We start from the raw sequence: 24,436 nt of genomic DNA on the forward strand, positions 1-24,436 counted from the left end.
CCCGTGGCATCCATTGTATCCTACCAAACTGTCTACATACCCTATCAATCAACTGTCGCTCAATGACATATGGTGTCCACCCTATCAGATACCTACTCCTGAACACATATGGAATATCCACTGTGTCATCCTCCCACTCCTCACAATCTTGATACGGCCTCCATACTACATTGTTTATCTCATCGATCCCTCAATGCCAATACTCTAGCCTTCTAATCTGTGGCTGGTAAGTAATCATATCATACAAATGCACATAACTGCACCCATGTCCCCTACCTCTAAAGTGTATCGGTCATGTAATCGAAAGATGCTCATATGCCCATACTTGCAGTAATGTCACTCCACACCCCAATCTTGTTGATCTATGATACACAAACTGATGCAGCTCATAATACAAGTGTGTCAGTAGACACGACCCCCATGCAAACCTAGTGTGCTCTGTCACCAATGTCTCTAGTTTCCTCCCCCATCCCACAGCCAACCCTCATGTCGCCCTGTCTGGACAAAGGAACCCACTAATAACTCCTATAGACACCTAAAATTGTCTTGTCTAATTAAATAAATATTTTATTTATTTAATTACTTTAGCCTAATTCTTCTATTAATTAAATAAATCTTTGTTTATTTAATTCATTCATTTATCCTCTTCTAGCCTTATTTCTCATTTAAATAAATACATTTATTTATTTAAATTATCCTTTTTCTAAATTAAATAAATACTCTTATTTATTTAATTGATCCCACTTCTTCTATTAATCAATTAAATCTTTATTTATTTAATTAATTCATTAACCTTTTCTACCCATGACACATGTCATTCATCTCTTAATTCATACACTACCTACCCTCTCATTATTTTCTTATTTCTTTTACCTACCCTCTAATCATAGCCAACCATTTATCTTTTACACCTCTCAATCTTATCCCTCCATTTCTTATAGCGTCTTCTATATAAGGAAATGCTTCCTTCATTATCAACCCTAATCAATCTAACTACTTGATTACTCAACTACACTACGCCTTTTCACTTTCATATGTGATCCTACTTGCAACCACACTTTTGTTCTTTGTTGAGCTCTTATGCACATAAAATCTGAGAGCAAATATATCAAGCAAGCTCAATGGAGATAGGAAGAATGGAGATTCAAACCCTATTAGACATGTGATGGTATAATCTTTGTGATTTCATTTGATTTGCATTGTCTTAGGTAATCTTCATATGTTATGGTGGATCTTTGTTGTTGTTAGGCTAGGGTTTTGTGGTTGAATTCATTTAGTCTTTCATCATTGTTGTTTATCCATTTTCACCATATACAACTCCTGCCAACACCGTCAATAGCGCCAATCATGTAACTGTCATAGTATCCCAAGCCACATGTCTTGTCCTCATCTCCAGTCCTGGATCTTGAAACACTCGTCTCAGTGCATCCCTATCTCCCTCTCGATCGTAAGGAACTAACTCCCCAATGATCGATATCCTCAGTATCCTATATACATCCTCCAAGGTGACTGTCATCTCACCCATCGGTAAATGAAAAGTGCATGTCTCTAAATGCCATCTCTCGGCTAATGCAATCAGAAATCCCATATTCGGTCGAAACTTAGGCATATACATAATGTATCACAATTCCATAGCCTCAACTGTGGCTCTATCCTCAAATGTTATCTCTACTCGTAACCCCTGAGTCGAACGGTATCTCTCTCGTGACTCTAGCATAGGTAGGTCCTCCTAAAATCAAGCAAATCAACTGTGTCAATCCTAGTGGTACTCCCTATTCATCACAAAGTGTTTCTTTTTTATCCTAGTGCTTATATTTATCATATGGCACTCTATCCTAGTAGTACTCCCTGTTCATCACAAAGTGCTACTCTTTTGTCCTAGTGCTTATATCTATCATATGGCACTCTATCCTAGTGGTACTCCATGTTCATCACAAAGTGTTGCTTTTATATTTTAGGGCATCTACTTTAGTGCACCCTCTGGAGTAGCTTATCCAATTGACAACATATGTTCTATCATAGAATTGTCAATTTTAGCCTAATTCAATTGACAATGTATGTTCTATAACAAAATTGTCAATTTCTATGGTACTCCATGTTCATCACAAAGTGCCTCACTCTATCCTATCCTAGGGCCTCTACTTGAGTGTATCCTCTTGAGTAGTTTCCTGATTGGCAACGTATGTTCTATCACAGAATTGTCATTCTCGGCCCTATCTGCTATCCTACTCTTCCTTAGAGGACCTATTTAAGTGTATCCTCTCAGCAGCTTATCCAATCGATGACGCATGTTTATCACAAAACTGTCGATTTGACCTTGAAGACATAAACGCGCATTCATGACACAAACACACTTGCATACTTCACATACGTTTCTGCATCACACAGACATGCCTGAAACACATAGACGTGCCTCTGTTCTGCATAGACATGCCTGCCCTGCATAGACACGCCTGCACTTCACAAATGCGCTCGCATTTGACATAGACACTTTTTCAATCATAGACATGCTTAGACCAAGCACAGACGTGCCTAACCTACATAGACACGCCTGGAACCAACACATACGTGCCTTCTCATCTTTTGACCCGCTCAACATTTTTTGCAACATACCTAATGTGCATTTATTTCCCTACCTAACATGCATTTATGAAAGAAATTAATGCAACAAGGTACAAGGAGGTTTTGTAGTACTCACCGGCTCCTACATCTGTTGGCCTTTGATATCAGCGAACGCAATCGAATCTATGCACCAATGCCATCATTGTTGACTATTGACTGCTCTCTTATCACTCTACACTCTAATCTCTTAAGGTGTGTGGATGACAATGAGGATGTTTTCCCTCGTAGTCTATCTTATAGACTACCCTAGCCCTAGACTCCCAAGTCAGTCTTCTTTATCCCGTGACTCTATCACTCTATCCTATCTTGACAGTCCTTTCTAGTCTTTCTTTCTTATCAAGAGATTATTTGGGATCTTTTCAGACATTATTCATCCAATCTCTCGAGGGGGCGTGTTGTTGGCATTATCTGAACCGGTATAATGACATAATCACATTGTATGTTGTCATTGATGTCAATATGTTGAAGAGGTGAGAAACGGCATATGAGAGAACCGGTATAACACTATGAACTGACATTTGTGCCAAAGTGAAGCGGTGTGCTTATTCAAGGTGAACTGGCATATGGTTATGGGAATAGGCACATGGAAGCGTTGTATGACTATCGGTTGGTAGTCTTAACTTTAGGGTTTTTGGTTGAAGTGCTTCAAGCTTGTGTGGCTCAACCGGTGACTTTGTGTGATGAGTTAGCATGATAACAAAGAATGAATCATGTTGCCATGTAAACCTTGTGCATGTGAAGGATCTTACATGAAGAAGATTGTTCCTATCTACCTCAGGAATGTGAGAAGTCTGTAAAATGGTGATAATGTGTGATGGGTTATCAGCCGCCATAAAATTGGTGGAAATGGATGATGGAGAATGTCTTGAGATTGGATCAAGAACTGTTGCATTTAATGCAGTGTGCTCAATGGTCAGGATTGAACCGTTTGAATTCCTTAACCTAATAGGTTTAGGGTTTAGGGTTTATGCTACTGACCTATCTGTTTTCCTATAAGGTCGATGTTGTGTCTCTTTCTGAGGTTGTTGGCAAAAGTTGTGTGTGAGTATCCAAGAGAAGGGATACGTGATTTTTGCCAGACCAAAAGGAGAGAAGTGATAGCTACAGAGTGTAAGTGTAGAAGGTGAAGAGGAGCTTAAGCGGATTTGCATTGGCATTGAGTGCTATTACCAGATCATTGTAATACCTGTTGATCTCTAACCACCTCAATAGTTGGAAAATCGGTTAACAGGGTAGCCTTAATCAGCTTGTTGTAAATCCTTTAACAAGGTAATTCAAAGCTATTGAGTTCAAAATCCTTTAGCTATTGAGTTCTTGAAATCCTCTAACAAGGTAACCTTTGACAAGGTTTAACCCTTAACCGGGTATTGTAGCCATCCCTTAACCGGGTGATCTCTAATAGGATTGGTTCCTAGCAGAGCCTATTGTAATGTCTCTAACCGGACAAGGCTCCTAACAAAGCGAACTTCTAAAGATTTCAAAAATAGCTTGTGGGTGTTCATCCCCACCATGGTTTTTCCCAGTTGGGTTTCCACATGAAAAATATGTGTGTCATGTGTGATGCTTTTATCTTGTGATGCTTTTCTATTGTCTGTCAAGCATATGATGGTTCTGTGTTTTATGCCTGTCAATAAAACATGTTGAACTAGCTGTTATTATGATCTAATGATAGATTACCTATTTATGCATAAGGGTGAAATGGTCGTGTAATCTTGAGCTGAGTGAAAAGCTAAGTGAGTAACCAGTTAATGCTTGTCTCAGTCATTCTTAGCTTTACCGGTTGCACTCTGTTTCAAACTAGTGTCACTTTTTGCTAGTCATTTGAAGTGTCTGCTGTCAAACCGGTTTGGACTGTATTTTTGTCTGTACTGATTCACCCCCCCCACCCTCTCAGTACTGGGTCAGTACTATCAGTTCATCATTGAGTTATCAATTGGTATCAGAGCATCCTCCAGGTCCTCTATGTTATAAGCTTAACCGCTTGAGGTAAAGATCCCAGTCTAATGATGAAGATGGAAGGTCCAAAGTTTAACAGAGAAAATTTTAGTATATGGAAAGACAGAATGAAGATATTCATCAAAAGCATGGGTGCTCAACACTGGAGCTATGTTGAGAATGCCTATGTTTCCCCTACCGGTACTCTCACCGATGACCAGAAGAGAGAGATGCAGGAGAATGGGTAAGTCATGGAAGCCCTAATTAGTAGTTTATCTAACATTGAGTTTATTGATGTCCAAGATAAGGTAAATCCCAAAGAGGTATGGGATACTCTTGAAAATAACTATGGCGGTGATGAGCATGTTAGACAAGCTAAGGAAGAAAGCCTTAGAGGGAAGTTTGAAGATATGTAGATGGTTGAAGGTGAGACCATTCAATAGTATGGAATAAGAATCAAAACCATTGTTGGAGATATCAAGAGTGCAGGTGGTAAAATAGAAGATTCCACTATGGTAAGCAAAGTCCTGAGATCCCTATTGCAGGTCTATGCAATAAGGGTTGCTGCTATTAAGGAGCTAAGATCAATAGACAAGACTAAGGTATCCCTAGACTCCATCATTGCAAAGTTGATAGCCTATGAGCTAAATAGTTTTGATGGCAGTGTTCAAAAGACTGAATCAACTTTTAAAGCTTTTGTAGTACCATCCAGAAAAGGAAAAGAAATGGATGATGAGGAGATTTTGATGGCATTTGAAGCTCTCCTTTTCAAGAAACTTCCTAAAGGAACCGGCAAATACAGAGGTAAGCTACCTTTGAAATGCTTTTCTTGTAACCGGATATGACATATTGCTATAAATTTTCCTAATGGTGACAACAAGGACAAACCGGAAAGGTTCGAGAAGTTCAAAGGAGGAAACCAGAGAAACTGCTTTGTGGCAGTTGATGAAGGTGTCACGGATGAGGAATCAGAGGATGAAGAAAATGAAGATATTGTGTTTGTTGCTATCAAAGAAGATGTGTCAGACAAGAAGGCTCTTGTCTCCCGGTTTGATAATTCCAATGAGTGGATCATTGACAGTGGTTTTTCTCACCATATGACTAGTGACCAGAGAAAGTTTCTATCCTTGGAGGAGTATGATGGTGGTGTGGTTCGCTTTGGCAATGATGCACTATGCATGGCCAAGGGCAGAGGGTCCATCTCTCTAAATGGAAAGACTAGTGTTGACAATGTGTACTGGGTTCATGGTCTCAGACACAACCTTTTGAATGTTGCCCAGTTGAATGATTATGGCCTCACTCTAGAATTCAAGAATGGAGTTTGCAGAATCAAAGGAAAGAATGGTGAATTGGTGGCCACCGGCATGCAGACCAAAGGTAAACTATTTCATCTAAATGCAAATATAAGTACATTTCTTATGGCTAAATTTGATGATAGTTGGATATGGCATAGGAGACTCTGCCATGTAAACTTTGATAACATTGTGAAGTCTAGTAAGATCAAGGCAGTTAGAGGGTTGCTGGTGCTAAGCAAACCGGATAATACCTTGTGCAGAGAGTGTCAATTGGGGAAAATTTCTTCCTCAACCTTTAAAGGTAAATCTTTCACTACTGACAACTTGCTTGATCTTGTGCATACTAATTTGTGTGGTCCTATGAAAACTAGAAGTGTGCAGGGTGATAGGTACTTCATGATTCTCACTGATGACTGCTCAAGAATGATGTGGGTCACATTCTTGAAAGATAAGTCTGAAGCCTTTATAAAGTTCAAAGCTTTCAGAGCATTAGTGGAGAAGGAAAGTGGTAAAAGGATCAAGTGCCTGAGAACTGATCAAGGAGGGGAATTCACTTCCGGTGAATTCAACAAGTACTGTGAAGAACATGGCATCAACAGGCAATTGTTTGTCCCCCGGACTCCATGGCCGAATGGCCTAATAGAGAGGAATAACCAGACTATGGTTGAAGCAGCTAGAACCATGTTGATTCAAGGAAAGGTAGCTCACACTTTTTGGAGAGAAGCAGTGAGCACTGCAATCTACATAATGAACTGGGTACTCATCAAGAAAGGTAAGCATAAAACTCCTTATGAGTATTGGACTGGTAAGACACCTATGGTCAACTACTTTAGAGTGTTTGGTAGCAAATGTTACATCAAGAGGAGTGAACACCAGAGCAAATTTGATGTGAAATGTGATGAGGGAATATTCCTAAGATATTCCACCAAGATAAAAGCTCTCAAGTGTTTCAACAATAGGATTCAGAGAATTATGGAAAGCATCAATGTAAGAGTTGATGAAACCTCTGAGAAAACTAAGGGAACCGGCAGTGAGCAAGCGGTAAACAAACTGGTTGCAACCTTCTGGGAACCGATTGATAGCCAACCGAGTACCAGTAACATTGTTCCTACACCGGCAAATGTAGATGTTGATAGTGATGGGGATGAGGATGAAAAAGAAAAGCAAGATGAATCTATCAAGACCATTCATCTGTATGTCAAGCTGAATCATGATCCTAAGAAAATCATAGGAGACAAGGATGCAAAAATCCTTACAAGAAGAAAGGACAGAGAAAACTCATGTATGATCTCTGAATATGAGCCTAAAACATTCAAAGAGGCACATAAAGATGAAGACTGGATCAAGGCAATGGAAGAGGAACTTGACTAGATAGAGAAAAATGGTACACGGTCTTTGCTACCCAGACCGGAGCATAAAAATGTCATTGGTACCAAATGGGTCTTCATAAATAAGTTGAATGAGGATGGCACGGTGATTAGAAACAAAGCCAGATTGGTATGCAAAGGATATGCTCAAGAACAAGGAGAAGACTATGGAGAAACCTTTGCTCCTGTAGCTAGATTAGAAGGAGTTTGTATGCTTCTTGCATATGTAGCTTTTAAAGGATTCAAGGTATATCAAATGGATGTAAAATCTGCATTCCTAAATGGTGTACTTGAAGAGGTGTATATAGAGCAACCAAATGGGTTTTCTCTATCTGAAGATAGTGACATGGTATGTAGGCTACATAAAGCCTTATATGGCCTAAAGCAGGCACCTAGAGCATGGTATGAACATCTACATTCCCATCTTGTGAAGATTGGATTTGAGAGAACAAGTGAAGATAGTAATATCTACTTGAAGTCTGAAGGAGATCATATCCTAATCTGTGAGGTATTTGTTGATGACATTATCTTTGGTGGAGATGACAAGATGAGTCATGAGTTTGCAGATGAGATGAAGAAAGACTTTGAAATGTCACTCATAGGGGAGATTAAATTCTTCATTGGACTGTAGATCCAGCAGATGAAGGATGGAATCTTTATCACTCAGTCCAAGTATGTCAAAGAGGTGTTGAAGACCTTTGGCATGGAAGATAGCAAACCGGTTGGTACTCCGATGGTGACCGGTTGTAAACTATCTAAAGAAGATGACTTAGAATTGGTTGATGAGAAGGAATATCGATCAATGATTGGTAAGTTGCATTATGTAGTGCATAGCAGACCAGATATTGCACATGCAGTTGGTATTACTACAAGATTCCAGAAAAGCCCAAGAGAATCTCACTTGGTTGCAGTCAAGCAGATTCTTAGGTATCTGAAGGGAACTGTTGACTATGGATTGTGGTATCCTTATAGCAAGGATTTCAACTTGAATGTATACACAGATGCTGATTGGGCAGGCAATATAGATGACTGGAAAAGCACAACTGGTGGTGCATTCTTTCTTGGTGGTAGACTGGTCTCATGGATGAGTAAGAAGCAGAGTTGTATCTCTCAATCTACAGCGGAACCAGAGTATGTTGTAACTTTCATGAACTGCACTCAGACAATTTGGATGAAGCATGTATTAAATGGCTTCAAAGTTCCTGTATCTGAATTGGTAAGTATATTTTGTGACAATACTAGTGCAATTAATATCTCCAAGAATTCGGTTTTACATTCTAGAACCAAGCACTTTGAGCTTAAGTATCATTTCTTAAGGGAAAAGGTTCAGAATAAAGAGATTGCACTAGAACATGTTTCCAGTACGGAGTAGTTAGCAGACATATTCACCAAGCCTCTCCCAAAGACTACATTTATGTACTTAAGAGGTGAATTAGGGGTGTTGCCCCTTCAAGAGGTAAACTAAAAGCATATGCTCCACATCAGTCAGGTATTGCATAGTCAAATTTATTTTAGATTGATGTGATAGTTATGATACTTAATGTAAAGTACAGATGCCAATAGCTAACAAGATGAGAGAGGGGGGGGGGTGAATCATACAAACTTAATCTTCCATAAAAACAACAGATTCAACCTCAGTAGCTTATACTTCAGCAATATAACCAAAATTGTTAAACATGCAAACTCATAAGCATATAATCATCATAACACTCATAACACCAAATTTAACGTGGAAACCCAAATAGGGAAAAACCACTATGGGATTTCAGACCCACTAAGAAATATACTCTTCTAGAGTATGCTCGGTTAAAAGCAAATCCTGTTAAAGATTACAAACACATTGCTAGATGTGACCCGGTTAAGGGATTTCCCTTAGATCTATTAGGATCTTCACTTTGTTAGAAGTGACCTTGCTAAAGGATTCCAAACACTCATTTAGAATGTTACCTTGTTAGAGGGTTTACATATAAGACTGTTAAGTCAACTTGGTTAAGAGATTTTTTGTCACTTACAAAATAACAGTAATACAGATCTATCTGCAACTTCACATCTAAAATGTTGAAGTAGATTCTTATTTGCTCAAAACAATCTAGTCATAAGACTTATCTTGTCCCTCTGTTGGGCTCTCTACGCTGTTATTCAAATAGGTCTTCAAGCTTCTGTGCTCAGTAATCACTATGTAGCATCCCTGTGCATACACTTGCCTGCATACATTGTTTATCAACATTTCCTCATTTATAAACAATTGCTAACTGCTTAATCTCCTTGATCACATTTCCCATGATCAATCTTAGCCATTAGATCTTCAAGCTTGACTAGGTTCAATGTATCCTTCGATCTAAAAATGTTTTACCTTACCTCAGGACTTGCAGTCCTTTCTTGGAACTTGCACAAGGTTATTGCGGTTCAATCTGCACTGTAGATCTTCCTGCTGATTTTCCTTTGCCATAGATCCTGAACAAACTTCATGCATGACATACCAATCATTTATACATCTCCAGCTAATCATTGTCCTTCATTAAATAATGCTTTTATCCATCCCATGCGCACTATCATAACTCGGTTGCAACTTGGTAAATACTAAACTTTACTCAGTAGACATTTTTCCTTCATTAACTGATATCAATAACCTTAGGGTTTACTGGCTAGGTTCTTTGCTCGGTGACATAGTATAGTATTAACCTTACAATCAACAACATATGTAGAATATCAAAACAATCTAAACATCATGATCTCATCATTGTCTAACTTGGTAATAATTGCCCATTGAATAACTTATTTCTCCCCTTATTCATCACATTCTTTTTGTGTCTTTTACCGACATCTTAGTTCTCTTCAAATCAATCTTCTCAAGATATGGCAACATCATACTGAATCAGATAATCAATCTCTTGACATCAATGACAAAATAATGTTATAAAGATAGTTATCATCCTTCTTCAGTTATATCAATAATCTTCAACAACCTTCTTAATATCCTTACTGAATATCAATAATCTCCTGATATTGAAATGCAAACAATCTTTCTTACTACAATGCCAACAATCTCCCCCTTTGGCATTGATGGCAAAACCAATAATTAAATGGTAATACCAACAAGATATTCAAATTGATTCGGATTCAGATTGTTGTTAGACTTCTCTTGTTATCCTTGAGCTTTTAAAATCTTCTGAAGTCTTCTCCCTTTTTCATTAGGCTTCTGAGCTGTTGAGTTGCATTTAGTCTTCTCCATTTTTTCAATCTTCTCCCCCTATCATTAGTCTTCTATTATTTCCATCATTCAGGGCTTTCATTTAGTCAACCATTTAGTCTTCCAGCCAAACCATTTATAGTCTTCTCCCCCTTTGACAACAATTCCAAAAAGTAAAAGGAACTAAATCATGATTTCTTCCTCAGTGAAGTGATTTTCCTTGCTGTGTATCATCTCAGTCTCAGTCAGAGTAACTAGTTCTATTCACTTTCTCTTGCACAACTTAGGTGACCTCCTAAAGTGCATAAATCAACATCAATCCACACATAATATTTATTTAGATACATTGAATTGATGCTTTCACTGAACTCGATCAGTGAGTAGAAGATAGGGGTAGGACCCCTAACTTGCTTCTGAGATACTCAAAAGTGTCCCTTGGCAATGGCTTTGTGAAGATATCTGCTAATTGCTCCTTTGAACTAATATATTCTAGCACAACTTTCTTCTCTTGAACTTCTTCTCTAAGATAGTGATACTTTATATATATATGCTTTGTCTTAGAGTGCATTACTGGATTCTTTGAAATGTTAATGGCACTAGTATTATCACAGAATATAGTTACTGGCTTGATAACTTTCTCATTTATAACTTCCAACAGTTGTTTGATCCATGCTATATTGGTATAGTTCAATGCTGCAACAACATATTCAGCTTCTATTGTTGACTCTGACATACATCCTTGTTTCTTGCTAAGCCAACTTACTAGTCTTTCTCCTAAAAAGAAAGCTCCACCACTTGTGCTTTTCCTGTCATCAATGTTGCCTGCCCAATCAGCATCAGTATAAACTTTTAAATCAAAACCATTTCTCTTTTCATATACTAAGCCATAATCTTCAGTGCCTCTCAAGTATCTGAAAATTCTCTTGATTGTTGTCATATGTATGTCCTTGGGATCCACAGAGAATCTTTCTACAATACCTACTGCATGTGCTATATCCGGTCTACTATGCAAAACATATTGCAATTTTCCAATCATAGATTGGTAAAGTGTCTCATCAACAGATGCAGATCATCATTCTTTGATAATTTATAGTTAGTAGTCATAGGAGTACTTACTAGTTTAGAATCCTCCATTCCAAATTTCTTCAAGATTTCTTTTATGTACTTGGATTGAGTAATTAAAATCTCATCTTTCATTTGCAATATATGTAAACCTATAAAATACTTTATCTCTCTGATTAGTGACATCTCAAATTCTTTGCACATTTCATTTCCAAAGTTCTTGCATAGAGAATCATTTCCATAAAATATGATATCATCAACAAATATGGTTGAGATCAGTATTCCATTGTCCTCATCTTTCTTCATGTACATATTGTTGTTTTCACTTATCCTTATAAAACCAATCTTGATTAAATAAGAGTGCAGTCTTTCATACCATGCTCTAGGTGCTTGTTTCAGACCATATAAAGCTTTGTTCAGTTTGCATACTTGATCTTTACTCTTGTCTTCAACAAATCCTTCAGGTTGTTCAATGTAAACTTCTTCTTCTAGTATACCATTCAAAAATGCAGATTTAACATCCATTTGATATACCTTGAAATTTTTGAAAGCAGCATATGCCAACAATGTTCTTACTCCCTCAAGTCTAGCCACAGGTGCAAAAGTCTCACCATAATCTATTCCTTCTTCTTGAGCATAACCTTTGCAAACTAGTCTTCCTTTGTTGCGAATGACTTCAGCTTTCTCATTTAGCTTGTTTCTAAAAATCCACTTAGTACTGATTACATTTTTGTCCTTCGGTCTTGGGATCAATGTCCATGTGTCATTCTTCTTGATTTGATCAATCTCTTTTGTCATAGCATTTACCCAATCTTCACTATTAAATGCCTCTTTCACAATTCTCAGTTCAAATTCAGATATTAGACATGTGTTCTGTCTCAGTTTGTTCCTTGTCATCACTAGATCATCCTTATCTCCTACAATTTGACTTGATGCATGATCTCTTATGACATATTTGGCTAATATAGGCTCATTAGGTTCTGTATGATCTTCTTCATCACTCGGTAACTAGACATCATCTTCATTTTCTTTAGCAGCTTTCTTGATAGGACTTCTCGGTTGAACATAAATGAATTCTTCATAATCTTCTGGTTCTTTGGAATTTCCTTCATCATTTATTTCTGCAAATTCATCAATTTTCACATTTGCACTTTCTACTATTTTGTTAGATGATTTGATCAGACATTTAAATGCTTTACTTCTAGAATAATAACCAAGAAATGTTCCTTCTTCACTTTTCTGATCAAACTTTCCATTTCTGTCATCTTTGTGAACATAGCATCTACTTCCAAATATTTTAAAATAACTTACATTAGGTTTCTTGTCATACTAGATCTCATATGGTGTCTTCATAGTTCCTTTCTTCAATTGAACTTGGTTCAGGGTGTAAATTGCAATGTTGATTGCTTCTCTCCAAAATGTTTGAGGTACCCTCTTTTCTATCATCAGGGTTCTTGCACAATCCACAATTGATCTATTTCTTCTCTTGGCTATCCCATTTTACTAAGGTGTTCTCGGTGCAGATACTTGCCTCTTTATACCATGATCATTGCAGAATAAGTTAAATTCATCAGAAGTGAATTCTCCTCCTCTATCAGATCTAAGACATTTCAGTTGTCTTCCTGTTTCATTTTCAACTCTTGCCTTGTACCATTTAAACATTTGAAAATCTTTTGATTTTTCTTTTAAAAACATGATTGACATCATCCTTGAGTAATCATCCACAAATAATATGAAATATTTATCACCATAATAACTTTGAACTTTCATAGGACCACAAAGATCAGTATGTACTAGATCTAAAATTCCTTTTGAAGTGTAGGACTTACTTGTAAAGCTTGATCTTGTCATCTTACCCATCTGGCATCCTTGACACATAGCATTCTCAGGTCTTTCAAGACTCGATAGACCTCTTACTCGGTGCTTCTTACTTATTTTGATCATATTATCAAAATTTACATGACAAAACCTTTTATTCCATAACCAGGTATCATCTATCTTTGCATAAAGACACTTGTTCCTAGTTGAGTCAAGATGAAATGTATTACCTTTTGTTTGTGTCCCGGTAGCAGCTAACTTTCCATGCTTGTCATGAACTTTGACAACTCCTTTCTGAAATTCTATTCGGTATCCTGTATTGTTTAGTTGTGCTACACTCAACAAATTGTATTTCAAACCTTCCACCCAATATACATCATCACATTTAGCATTGTCAAGAAGTGTTATAGATCCTTTACCTTTCACCGGACATGGTGCATCATTACCAAATCTTACATAGCCTCCATCATAGTCTTCTAATTTAACAAACTTGTGTTTATCACCTGTCATATGATGTGAGCATCCACTATCTATGATCCAAGAATTATGAGATATTAGAGTTTTTTCTTCATACCTTTCTTCATCAGATCCATCCTTAATAGCCACATAAACAACTTCCTCAGTATCAGTTTCATCAGATTTGTCATCATTCGATTCCTCATCAGCTACTAGACATGTCTTTCTATCTCTTCTTCTGAAGTCTTGGTGTCCTCTGTATTGGTTGTCTTTCTACCTGTTATCTCGGTATTCTCTCTTTTCACTAGATTCTTTGTCAGGGCAATTAGAAGCCATATGTCCTATCTTATCACAATTGAAACATTTTAAAGGTAGCTTCCCTTTATATTTACCTTTCGGTAACCTTCTGGCTAATAATGCTTCAAACTCTTCTTGATTCTTGATTTCCTCATACAGTTTGTGCACTTCTTCCATGTTCTTACGAAATCTTTCACTTTCTCCACTGTGATTCCCTTCAGAGTACTTGCTCATTCTATCATTGTAATCATCAGATTCACTAATATGAAAAGAATTGAATGCAGATTCAACTTTATTTACCGAAGACCCACTGTTATCAAAATTACTTAACTCAAATGCATGTAGCTTACCAATAGTAGCATCTAAAGAAACTGGCATGTTAGGTACAGACCTCAATTCATTGATTGCAGAGACTCGAATAGCATAGGCTAGTAGAAGGGTTCTCAACAACTTACTTGTTATATCCTTTTCTTCAATAGTTCCACCTGCTCCTTTAATTTGATTGACAATCTCCTTTAGTCTTGTATTGTATTGGGTTATGTTCTCACCTTCATTCATCCTCATGGATTCAAGTTGTCCTCTTAGACTATCTACTTTTGCTCTTAGAACATGTTCATCACCTTCATACATAGATATGAGCTTAGTCCACATTGCTTTTGCATCATTACACCCTTCCAGATCATTAAACTCTGAGTCGGTCAATGTTGATGTAATCTCAATCATAGCTTGAATATGTTCTTGCTTTGCCTTTATCTCTTCCAAGGTCATAGGGTTGGTGCTTGGTGCAATGTAATCATTCTCCAGATAATATGTTGCATATTCTCCAATTCCTGATAAATGTAGCTTCATCCTTTTATGCCATGTGGAGAAACTTGACTTGTTCAACTTTGGTGCATCCCTTTTATACATCTTCGGATCTTTGCCTCAAGTACCTTTAAACTTTTCTTCCAAAGTCCAAAGCTTTGATACCAATTGATAGTTCTGATACTTAATGTAAAGTACAGATGCCAATAGCTAACAAGATGAGAGAGGGGGGGGGGGTGAATCATACAAACTTAATCTTCCATAAAAACAACAGATTCAACCTCGGTAACTTATACTTCAACAATATAACCAAAACTGTTAAACATGAAAACTCATAAGCATATAATCATCATAACACTCATAACACCAGATTTAACATGGAAATCCAAATAGGGAAAAACCAATGTGTGATTTCGGACCCACTAAGAAATATACTCTTCTAGAGTATGCTTGGTTAAAAGCAAATCCTGTTAAAGATTACAAACACATTGCTAGATGTGACCCAATTAAGGGATTTCCCTCAGATCTGTTAGGATCTTCACTTTGTTAGAAGTGGCCTTGTTAAAGGATTTCAAACACTCATTTATAATGTTACCTTGCTAGAGGGTTTACATATAAGACTGTTAAGTCCACTCGGTTAAGAGATTTTATGTCACTTACAAAATAACAGTAATACAGATGTATCTGCAACTTCACATCTAAAATGTTGAAGCAAATTCTTATTTTCTCAAAACAATCTAGTCATAAGACTTATCTTGTCCCTATGTTGGGCTCTCTACTCTATTATTCAAATAGGTCTTCAAGCTTCTGTGCTCGGTAATCACTATGTAGCATCCCTATGCATACACTTGCCCGCATACATTGTTTATCAACATTTCCTCATTTATAAACAATTGCTAACCACTTAATCTCCTTGATCACATTTCCCATGATCAATCTTAGCCATCAGATCTTCAAACTTGACTAGGTTCAATGTATCCTTCAATCTGAAAATGTTTTACCTTACCTTAGGACTTGCAGTCCTTTCTTGGAACTTGCACAAGGTTATTGCGGTTCAATCTTCGCTGTAGATCTTCCTGCTGATTTTCCTTTTCCATAGATCCTTAACAAACTTCATGCAAGGCATACCAATCATTTATACATCTCTAGCTAATCATTGTCCTTCATTAAATAATGCTTTTATCCATCCCATGTGCACTATCATAACTCGGTTGCAACTCAATAAATACTAAACTTTACTCAGTAGACATTTTGCCTTCATTAACCGATATCAATGACCTTAGGGTTTACCGACTAGGTTCCTTAGGGTTTACCAACTAGGTTCTTTGCTTGGTGACATAGTATAGTATTAACCTTACAATCAACAACATATGTAGAATATCAAAACAATCTAAACATCATGATCTCATCATTGTCTAACTCGGTAATAGTTGCCCATTGAATAACTTATTTCTCCCCTTATTCATCACATTCTTTCTGTGTCTTTTACCGACATCTTAGTTCTCTTCAAATCAATCTTCTCAAGATATGGCAACATCATACTGAATCAGATAATCAATCTCTTGACATCAATGACAAAATAATGTTATAAAGATAGTTATCATCCTTCTTCAGTTATATCAATAATCTTCAACAACCTTCTCAATATCCTTACTGAATATCAACAATCTCTTGATATTGAAATGCAAACAAAGTTTCTTACTGCAATGCCAACATGATGTGTTGAAGGATCCTACTCCTCATGGGGAGCAGCATAATGGAACAGGAAATCTTGTGCCTCCACTTTGGCATTGTTGTCAAAGGGGGAGAAGATGTGAAGTGGAGAAGATATTTGCAAAAATTGGGGGAGAAGATGTGAAGCGGAGAGATATCTTTGTATATTGTCATCAATGCCAAAGGGGGAGATTGTTGGCATTATGTGAACCAGTATGAGGACATAATGACGTTATATGTTGTCAATGATGTCAATATGCTAAAGAGGTGAGAACAGGCATATGAGAGAACCAGTATAACACTGTGAACCAACATTTGTGCCAAAGTGAAGTGGTGTGCTTGTTCAAGGTGAACTGGCATAAGGTTATGGGAACCGCCACATGGAAGCGTTGTATGACTACCAGTTGGTAGTCTCAATTTTAGGGTTTCTGGTTGAAGTGCTTCAAGCCTGTGTGGCTCAACCAGTGACTTTGTGTGATGAGTTAGCATGATAACAAAGAACGGATCGTGTTGCCACGTAAGCCTTGTGCGCATGAAGGATCTTGCATGAAGAAGATTGTTCCTATCTACCTCGGGAATGTGAGAAGTCTATAAAATGGTGATAACGTGTGATGGGTTATCAGCTGCCATAAAATCGGTGGAAATGGATGCTGGAGAATGTCTTGAGATTGGATCAAGAACTGTTGCATTTAATGCAGTGTGCTCAACGGTCAGGATTGAACAGTTTGAATTCCTTAACCTAACAGGTTTAGGGTTTAGGGTTTATTCTACTGACCTATCTATTTTCCTATAAGGTCGATGTTGTGTCTCTTTCTGAGGTTGTTGGTAAAAGTTATGTGTGAGTATCCAAGAGAAGGGATACATGATTCTTGCCAAACCAAAAGGAGAAAAGTGATAGTTGCAGAGTGTAAGTGCAGAAGGTGAAGAGGAGCTTAAGCGGATCTGCATTGGCATTCAGTGATGTTACCAGATCATTGTAATACCTGCTGATCTCTAACCACCTCAACAGTTGGAAAATCCCTTAACAGGGTAGCCTTAATCGGCTTACTATAAATCCTTTAACAGGGTAATTCAAATCCTTTAGCTATTGAGTTCTTGAAATCCTCTAACAAGGTAACCTTTAACAGGGTTTAACTGTTAACCGGGTATTGTAGCCATCCCTTAACCGGGTGATCTCTAAGAGGATCCGTTCCTAGCAGAACCTATTGTAATGTCTCTAACCGGACAAGGCTCCTAACAGAGAGGACTTCTAAAGAGTTCAAAAATAGCTTGTGGGTATTCATCCCCACCATGGTTTTTCCCAGTTGGGTTTCCATGTGAAAATATGTGTGTCATGTGTGATGCTTTTATCTTGTGATGCTTTGCTATTGCCTGTCAAGCATATGATGGTTATGTGTTTTATGCCTGTCAATAAAACATGTTGAACTAGTTGTTATTATGATCTAATGATAGATTACTTGTTTATGCATAAGGGTGAAATGGTAGTGTAATCTTGAGTTGAGTGAAAAGCTAGGTGAGTAACCGATTAATGCTTGTCTCAGTCATTCTTAGCTTTACTGGTTGCACTCTGTTTCAAACCGATGTCACTGTTTGCTAGTCATTTGAAGTGTCTGCTGTCAGACCGGTTTAGGACTGTATTTTTGTCTGTGTTGATTCACCCCCCCCTCTCAGTACCGGGTTAGTACTATCAGTTCATCATTGAGTTATCACATATCATTCCCATCTTGGGGCAACTTTGTACCAGTTTATCTTATCTTTTTTGAAACAACGTGACAAGGTGCATCATCTCAAAGAGGGGCAAAATATAGACACCTAAAATTGTCCTATCTAATATTTATTTAATTATTTTAAGCCTAATTCTTCTATTAATTAAATAAATCTGTATTTATTTAATTAATTCATTAATCCTCTTCTAGCAGTTTTCTAATTTAAATAAATACTTTTATTTATTTAAATTGTCCTTTTCCTAAATTAAATAAATATTTTATTTATTTAATTGATCCCACTTCTTCTATTAATTAAATAAATCTTTATTTATTTAATTAATTCATTAGCCTTTTCTACCCATGACACATGTCATTCATCTCTTAATTCCTACACTACCTACCCTCTTATTATTTTCTCTACCTACCCTTTAATCCTAGCCGACCATTTATCTTTTACACCTCTTAATATTATCCCTCCATTTCTTACAGTGTTCTCTATATAAGAGGATGCTTCTTTCATTATCAACTCTCAACTATGCTTTCAAACTTTCATATGCGATCAAGCCTACTTGCAACCACATTTTTGTTCTTTCTTGAGCTCTTGTGCACACATAAAATCTGAGAGCAAATACATCAAGCAACATCAATGGAGATAGGAAGAATGGAGATTCAAACCCTATTGGACATGTGATGGTATCATCTTTGTGATTTCATTTATTTGCATTATCTTAGGTAATCTTCATATGTTATGGTGGATCTTTGTTATTGTTAGGCTAGGGTTTTGTGGTTGAATATATTTGTCTTTCAATATTGTTGTTCCATTTTTACCATAAACAATTACATTCAATATTATTTTGTTATCGGACTATGTATGTATTTAATTATGAAGCTGTGAATTTAGATTAAGTCATCTGTTGAAAAGGGTTTGTTGTCCTTCCTTTCCCTGGATATCATTTGTGAGTGTGGGATAAGTAAATTTCATGTTGTTTGTCTACATTCACTTCATTCTAAAATCAATCTTTTGCATCTACTTTCATGGTTATGATAGGTGGTAGTTTGTCTTTTCGACTTTCTGGTAAAAAGAATGCCTTGTGTTGTCATTCATTGCATATCCTTCGAAGGTAGTTGTGCCTTGTAAAATAAGCAGAGAACACTTGCAAATACCATTGCAAGTGACAAAATTGTTGGTCATATTGTTATTGACATGGGCAAGAGGGTATAAAACTAAAGTGGCAAATCTGTTAACCAACATATTTTATGACAACTTATGACAACCTATGACAATATTCTATGACACTTATAACAATTGGCTATTCCTGGAGGTAGGCACCTATGCATGCAAGGATGTTGCATACATGGGGGTGCTTGCATGTTGAGGAATCTGATTGCATCAAAGGTAAGCACCCAAGTTGGATGATTCTTATGATGATATTTTATAGTGCTTCACATGCGAACATGTTGCATGCAAGCAAGTGTTTTGCATGTCTTGGTATTTTATTATAGGCTCAAATGAGTGACACGTGGACTTAGGAACCTATTTTGGAATGTTTCTCCTATGCATCCTAAGAACATAAAAAATGTTATTGGTCTTAAAGTTGTTTATGTTGTAGAATCAAGTTGTTCTGCAAGTTATACTTATGTTGCTGAAATCAATCCAAGTTGTAGGTTGATGTGAAGACTGCTATTGAAGAAGCTATTATTGAAGGGTTTTATTGTACTCACTTTTTTCAGCAATACAATGTCCTATGCTTTTGGAGTGCGGTATTTTTCTTTCAAAAGGATTTTCCCCACATATATTGTGTGTTCATTGTGGTATATTATTTGCATGTTCATAATGTTTATCTGAATGTGTTTCTCTTTCTATAATAGTTAATGTAGACACCTAAAATTGTCCTAGCCTAATTAAATAAATATTTTTATTTATTTAATCATCCCTTTTTCCTCTATTAATTAAATAATTTTTTATTTATTTAAATTCTCTTTCCCAAATTATATAATTTAAAAAAAAAAATTGTAATGCCCCCCTCCCCTCTCTATTAATTAAATAGATCTTTATTTATTTAATTAATTCATTTATCTTTTTCTTTCCATGACAAGTGGCATTCATCTCTTAATTTATCCCTAACCACCCTCCATTTATTTTATTATTTCCTCTACTTACCCTTCAATCCTAGTCGACCACCTTTTATCTTACCTCTTAATCCTATCCCTCCGTTTTTAGGATGTTCTTTGAAAAAATAGGCTTCCTCTACTCATTTTTGGATATCAAGTTTTCAAGCATACCTACACTGCATCAAAATCACATGTGAAATCAAGCAAACATCATCACAAACCACTATCCCTTCACCATTGAGCTCTTGTGCAAGCATAAAATCAAAGAGCAACCATACTAAACAAGATTAGTGGAGATGAGAGAACAATGAAAATCAAATCCATTGAATGCATGAATGGTATCATTTGATTTGTTTCATGATTATGCATATTTTATGGCTCTTCATTGATGTTGTGTTGTATTTCATTGTAGATATAAGGCTTTTGTGGTTGAATCTTGTTGAAATTTAAAATATTGAGAGTTCAAATTCAATAGAACAATGAAAATCGAATCCATTGAATGCGTGAATGGAATCATTTGATTTGTTTCATGATTATGCATATTTTATGGTTCTTCATTGATGTTGTGTTATATTTCATTGTAGATATAGGGCTTTTGTGGTTGAATCTTGCTGAAACTTACAATATTGATAGTTCAAATTCAATATAAATGGTTAATATTAGTAAAATAAATCTGCATAATCTCCTCAACTAGATTAGCGTTAGTAAGAATTTTATACACCTTTTCTTTCTTTCAAAACTCTCCCATATACGATGAGAACACTATCTTTGCATGTGATAGTAACAAGATTTTACTATGATTGTTGACAACTTTGAGTAACCTTATCATATTAAGTAACAATCAGTACTTGGTATTTATTCAAGCAACCAAATAGTGTAACACCGCATACACAATTTAAAAGGAGTTTTCATTCTAAAAAAATAGTAACATTTTTACCATTAATAAATTATTTCATATCTTGACAAATCTCATGAAAATACCAACATGGTCTCAAGAGAACAAAAGACACCTTTGTTCCTTTTATTGTCACCATATTTACCAATGATGCTACTATGACTATATTTTCTTGGTTTTATGACAATAATTATGAATGTTACCTACATGTTTAATGATTTCACTATTTTATCTTCCTAGGATCACTTTTTCCATGTGCATCTAATCTTTAGCATCATCATACTGCTCACTAATTCAAATACTACTAATTGCATAATACAAAAAATTAAGATTACTTTAAGGTGGAAAAGGGGAAGGAATAATGTCTAGAACAATAATATATTGATAAGGATATTGTATATTTTGGTTCCAAAATCAGCAGATTCCCAAGCCTTAAAAATTTAGTCAAGTTCTTATCCACGGGCTCAAGATTGGATTTGGCCAACGAACGACATTCAATCATAAGATTGAATTCTCCTGCACTTTTGGCTTTGCAAGACCAAGGTGGTGCACCTAAGTAATGCCTAAATAACTTTCAGCTTCCAACACTCAAGGCATCACAAGTTATAACAGATATCTCAATGTATATATGCCAAGGAAAGTGTATGAAGTTCACATCTCACTACAATCCTGGCTTGTCAACTATCACTCAGCACTTGGGATGATTTCTACACTATACCCACTCCTAAAACTAACTACTACAACATAAAAGAAAACATATTTTCAGATTTAAACATGTGGTTCCCATTATGAGTAACATTAGGACAACTCTTTATCGTGATGATGAATCACAGAGTGTGATTTGAAACGTTGATGACAAAAAAATGCATACACAATCGAATCCAATTTTTTTTTAGAAAATTATAGCATGGATTGTAGAAATATCATAGTATTAACTCTTTATCCACTCACAGATTCAAAAAATGAAGCATACATTTGTGATAACAATGCATAACACACAATTAGCAACCTTTACAACATTATTGCATTACAATAATAGGCCACAAATGAATATGCTAGAACATTCTTATTGATTCTGAAAATATACAATGATCTCTAGCATTTGCTTGAAAGAAAACTTTAACATGCTCCTTGAGCGTGAGCCTCCAAGCCAAACACAAATGCTTGAAAGAAAACTTTAACATGCTCCTTGAGCATGAGCCTCCAAGCCAAACACTTATCACAACTAGTGTGTGACAAAAACTATTAAAACCCTTGATTTCTCTTATTTAAAAGAAAACTAGACATTTCCAGGAGACATTACAACATGTAAGAACATTGACACTCCAGAACCTTTTTTTTTTTTTGATGGTAATAGGCTGAAGCCGATAAGATGTACATACCCTACCCCCTATGGGATTTGAACTTGTGACCTCTCTTTCAAGAGCACAAGTTCTCCACCACTAGGCCAACTTAGACTGTACTGAATTTGGAACCTTTTTGAATGAGGAGGAAAAGAGACTAAATACTAAGAAGAAAACCCTAAAATGAATCCCTAAAAGATTACAAAAAGTCACATGTTTTCTTCTAATTTGAATTTAGAAATCAAAATCTGTACTTTTCTTCAATCTACACCTTTGAATTTGAATGTGACATTTGAGAAATCTAGGAGGACACCCTACAGCCACTTGTCAAACTCATCTCTTTGTTCTTTGACCAAAAATTTCCCCATTTTCATCCTTGTCCATCTTTGATTGCAGTCCACTTTCCAATTCAGATCTAAAAATAAAAATAACCTCTGCTCAAAAAATGGAAAATTTTCCCCTCTTGCTGGAGATGACCTGTCATTGTCATTTTTCTACATATTTTCCTTCTCTCATGTGATTGTGAAAAATATTTCAAAAACTTTCCCTTATCTTCCCTATTATTCTCATTTTCTACATATATTTCTCTGAAAAAGTGCCTCATGGAAATATTTTACCTTCAGTATAAAATGATTTTCCCACTGTATTTACCCCTTTTGAGTAAGTATATTTTTTGTTGAAAATATCCCTTTTGCAAAAGTATCCATTTTGGCACTAACATAGGAGAAAATGAATAGCCTATCTGATGAAAACATTATGTCCAAGTGAAAACAAATGACTCAATGCAAGATAATATTCCTTCATGTGGTAAAATATTTTTACCAATCGCCCTTTGATTAATGCTCCTTTACCTGACAAAGTTTGTGTAAAAATAATCTCCTCTCTTTACTGGAATGCATTCAACCTATTGCACTTTTACCTTTTAGATAAAAGAAATACCTTATTTCCTCTTGTTCACATGAAATTAATTTCACCCAATGTGAAAATATGATCAAATATGTCATCACAATTTTACCCTATTGTAAAACTTGTTTTATTTAATGAGGGATTCATTATCCAATTATCTCTCAACCCTAACAACTCTTCATCTGGGCAAGAAAATGATTTTTCTTTCCAGTATTCACCCTTTTCTCAGAACATAATAATTTCCTGGGAAATTATTTCCTTCACATTATTGAGCTAAGAGTGACTATCCTCATTTCCCATATAGCTAGAAAATTTCCTTTTAACACTAATTTGGATGAATATCGAAATATTCATGACAATTTACTATAGCATCTATGTTCGAGCATTTTTATTTTGGCTAAAAACACATTAGTGCATTTTTTTAAAATAATACTCTTGCTATTGTCTAGATTTGGCATCTTGCAATTCACATTCGACCAGCAAAACAAAGCGAACCTCTTTGTGAATATCCTATAGTATCTGTGGCTTTTTCGATGATTGAGAAAAGATTGTTTCTTGATATTGTGCTTGATATTGCTCATTTATGAGTCACGGGATGGCAGGAGAGCACTCTCTCGCCCTTCCTTTCTTAAACTGCACTACTTCCTTGGCCTGGTAGAATGTTTTGTGCAGTAAGGAGGACAATAACCTTCCTCCTCCCCCGCCAGCTCGCACAGACTCTTTGATCTCCACAATGTTTTGTTGAGTAAAAGAAATAGGTCTTCATATATTTAGCTCCTCCAAATGCTTTTTTGGGCTTCGAAAATCACATCATTATGAGATATTTCTTATTTTTATTTCCTCTTCATGAAATCTTTTAAGCGATTTAATTAATTAATCACCTAGCCTTTCACCCATTTGAAATACTTGTGTGGT

The sequence above is a fragment of the Cryptomeria japonica genome, chromosome 9 (genome assembly GCF_030272615.1).
Source record: "Cryptomeria japonica chromosome 9, Sugi_1.0, whole genome shotgun sequence".
NCBI lineage: Eukaryota > Viridiplantae > Streptophyta > Pinopsida > Cupressales > Cupressaceae > Cryptomeria > Cryptomeria japonica.